We start from the raw sequence: 4,378 nt of genomic DNA on the forward strand, positions 1-4,378 counted from the left end.
AAATGGAACTATTCATCCAAATCCACAGTAGGTTATTGGTGCACCAGGCGTTCCTCGAACCCTGGTCCCCACCCTTTAACAATCTTCCCACAGGACAAGTTGCCACCAATTGAGGTTGTTGGTGGCAACTTGTCCTGTGGAAAGGTTGTTAAAGGGTGGGGACCAGGGTTCGAGGAACGCCTGGTGCACCAATAACCTACTGTGGATTTGGATGAATAGTTCCATTTGCCCAGTGAGGGGTTAGGATCGATGCCCTGCAGGGCCAGCTTGGGGTCCGTTGGGGCGGCTAGTGGTGAGGCTAGTGGGGTCTGCGGGACGGGTTGTCATACTCAATTGGTGGCAACTTGTCCTGTGGGAAGGTTGTTAAAGGGTGGGGACCAGGGTTCGAGGAACGCCTGGTGCACCAATAACCTACTGTGGATTTGGATGAATAGTTCCATTTGCCCAGTGAGGGGTTAGGATCGATGCCCTGCAGGGCCAGCTTGGGGTCCGTTGGGGCGGCTAGCGGTGAGGCTAGTGGGGTCTGCGGGACGGGTTGTCATAATTACCATTAAGAAATTTGTGGTTAACGGTTGAATCTCTAAGAAAATGCTATTTTCTTAATCACAATTGAGATTTAAGAGAATGAAAAAGGATGAAGAAGATGACGAATTTAATAAACAAGCAGAGATGTGATGATTATTATTGATTAGATCGGAGAAGAAGATGAACTGATGAAGTTTCTCCTTCTCAGAATCGCATGAGGCAGAAGTGAAGAAGAAAAGAAACAAAATATCAAATTATCCAATCTATATCTGTATTATTATTTTAAACTATTATATTATGACACCAAAATATCAAATATATATGTATATACATAAATTTCTTTTAACTGTATATATATATAAATGTTTTATTATATAGATTATAAATTAATATTAATATTTTCTTTATTAAAATATTAAAAATTTTGAAAATCCATCATCCTAATCGGTTGAACTAGTGATAACAGGTTTTTCACCCAGGGTATCAATTCCCTATGCAGTTTGTAGTACAAAGGGTTATCAATCCAAATGGTTGTTATGCTAGCAGATGAGATATGATCAGAACTATGCAAGTCAAGCCAAGCAAGAAATGGTTTTGATCTAACAATCCTAAAATAAATAAAAGAAATCAAATAAACAAGAACCACACGACCAAAGCACTCGATGCAAGCATTTGAGTACTGGATCGGGTGGGGGATCGAGTAAACAAAGAAAGTATGAACAACTCGAAGGTGTACACGAAGCTGGTGATCGAATACTAGTTCGGGTATAGGGTCGAGTGATGAATAAAAATGTAAACAATCAAGATGTGAAAAGTCCAAAGGATGGGGTAATCGACTCCTAAGTGTTCCTGACCAGTATAAATGTCCTACATGCCTCAAGCAAATATTTCCTAGACAATGAATCTCTAAGATCTTGTTAAAACACTCTCGTGATAGAAACAATCAACCTTGATCACTTCCCTACCCAACTCTCGTTGGAGAAACATGACCAAGCAGGCAATACAAACCGATTCATTATTGTCAAAAAAACACCTTACACATCTAATCTCTTAGGCTAAGTGAATAAATCTCTAGCATTGATTGATTCAAGCATTTCATCTACATCTCTCGATGGTAAAACACCTTAGATCTAATCTCAACCTCTCGGTCTACTGATAGCATTAAGAACACCAATCTAGAAAGAAATTTATAAAACATAAACAACCAAGCTAAGACATCCTAACCGATCAAGAACACCTATTTGTCTATCCCATCTCTTGAAACTTTATTTCACTACTCAGATTTCATTGCAGAAAACACAAAAGCATAGATATACGAAAATTGCATTGTATTGAAAAATAAAATAGAAGTGAAGAGTACATTGTAGAAATCTAAAAGGATAGCAAAAAGATGTAAAAGAAATCCTAACAAAGTAGAGAAAAAGTGTTTGAGTCGCTCAAGATCTTTCTCAGAAGCTCTCGCTCTTGGTTTGGGTGTCTGCGGCATGCTAGGGCGAGAGGAAGAGGGAGTTTATATATGGAAACCCCTTTAACCTAACTTCCCAGTCCTGCCCGAGAGTCTGCTCGATAAGGTGCACGAGGATGAGGTTGGGTGATATATCATGGTTTTTTGTGGTTTTTAACCATGATATAAGGAGTCTTTTAGAGTCTTTTGATGTGTTTTCTAGGATGTTTTGGAGTCTTTGCAGGTTTTCTAGGATTTTAGCATGGATGGAGCAAAACGGAGCAATTTGGATCGTTTTGAAGCATAAATCTCGAAGAATCAATTTGGACTCTGATCAAAACAAGGGCATCTATCGACACCACTTAGGAGCATCGGTCGACACCCTCTTCAGACGATGAAGAATCACAAATTTGGAAATTTTACAAAGTTTCCCAAAGTTTTCCATATTTGCAACACAAGTCTATGACGTGTTTTAGGACATATAAATAGTATTTTTAGGTTTTACAAACCCTTAAGTTTTATTAAATCAAGTTTTATTTTTCCTGCAACCCTGAGAGATTTTGAGAGCTTTGGAGAGATAGATCTGCTTTGTAGAGAAGAATTCTTGAACTTCCTTTTACTCTTTAATCTCTATTGCTTATTATTCAGAATTATGTTTTGTTCTTCATTGAATATGTCTGAGTAGTTTGCTTGTTAGGTTCAGGGTTTTTCATAGGGTTTTTATGAATTATTAGATCTGTTTATGTAGGATTCATTATCTTTCTAGATCTTCATCTTAGGTTGTTCTTCATATTAATTCTTGATTGATCACATAGAATTAATAACTTAGGAAAATAAATTGATATGAGAATATAATTGATTTTCCTGATAAAACCTTTTGATGAGCAAAATTATTTCTTACAAAGAGATTTGATTTAATAATTTTGTGAACAATCTAAACCTGATTTTATTGCTGATTTTTAACCTAGAATTTTACAAAGAGATTTGGATTTTCTGGTTTTAAATTTAGATATTATTTGCAGTGAGAACTGATTTAATTTACAAAAGTGTTTAGAGTTCTAGATCTGTTCTTAATTGTTTGAATCCTAATTTATTGATTGATTTAATATTTCATAATTTCCTGAGAAATTCCCTAGGCCTAGCTTTTTGATTTTCTGAATTTACAACAGCTTTTATTTAATATTTTGCATTGTTTATTTTAATTCAATTTAATCTGTTTAGCATAATTGAAAAACTCTATAATTTATTGTGTAGACTTGTGTCCTTGTGGAATTCGACCCCTAAGTATTACAGTGATCTCTTAATTTGAGAGAGTAGCTCTAGGGTTTAATTTTAGCTTATTAAATTTTGGCGCCGTTGCCGGGGACTCTTTGATCTACCATTAGATTTGAGTTTTTGATTTTGTCTAAATTTTTCTTTTTATTTGAAACTTACACGCTTTTGTTTTCTTTTCTCTTGTGTGTTTCAGGTGTATGCCTAATAAGCCTAACACAAGGAGCAACAAGACTTGTCCAATTTTGGAGCTTTCAAACCAAGAGTTGGAAAAACTTGAGCGTGAGAACCGAAAAGCAGCCAAATCCTTGAAGATGGTTAACACAATCATTCTGATGCGTGATGAGGATGGTGCTTTGAGGGATCAAGAAGGCCACTTACGCAATGAGCATGGCCAAAAGCTTGATGCAGAAGGCAATGTGACTGCTGAACCTGTTGTCAACGAGCAGGCTATCGTGAACCAGCAAGCTGGTGTCGTTCATGAGCCGAACCTTGGTGTCAATCGACACCAACCAGAGGGTGTCGATCAACACCCACCTGCAGCAGACGTACGTGGACCTGCCAACCACGTCCAGAACCCAGTTCAAAGACAGGATCAAAACCGGGACTTGATCAGGACCATTGCTGACTACAACCGGGCGAATCTTGTGTATGAGAACCGGTCTGCTATTGTTCCTCCTCCATTCCAGAGAAATGATTTTGAGCTGAAGCCTGCTTACTTCCAGCTAGTTGGGCAGAGACCTTTCTCTAACCTGCCCTATGAGAAGCCTTTGGACCACATTGAGCACTTTGAGGATCTTGTAACCAGTATCAAGGCTAATGGAGTGACTGTGGATTTCATATTCTGCAAGCTTTTCCCATACTCACTTGCAGGAGAGGCATCTCAGTGGTTGAAGCAGTTGCCAGCTGGATCTTTGACAAATTGGCATGATATCAAGGTGGCTTTCCTCAACCATTCCTATGATGATGCAATGTCAGATGAGCTGAGAGTCAAGATCTCTTCATTCAAGCAAGGACATGATGAAGCTTTCAAGGCAGCCTGGGTGAGATTCAAAACTTATCAGAGGGACTGTCCATACCATGGTTTTTCAAGGGTACAACTGTTGAGTATTTTCTTTAGAGGGTGTGACTAGAAGT

The sequence above is a fragment of the Camelina sativa genome, chromosome 9, assembly GCF_000633955.1.
Source record: "Camelina sativa cultivar DH55 chromosome 9, Cs, whole genome shotgun sequence".
Taxonomy (NCBI): domain Eukaryota; kingdom Viridiplantae; phylum Streptophyta; class Magnoliopsida; order Brassicales; family Brassicaceae; genus Camelina; species Camelina sativa.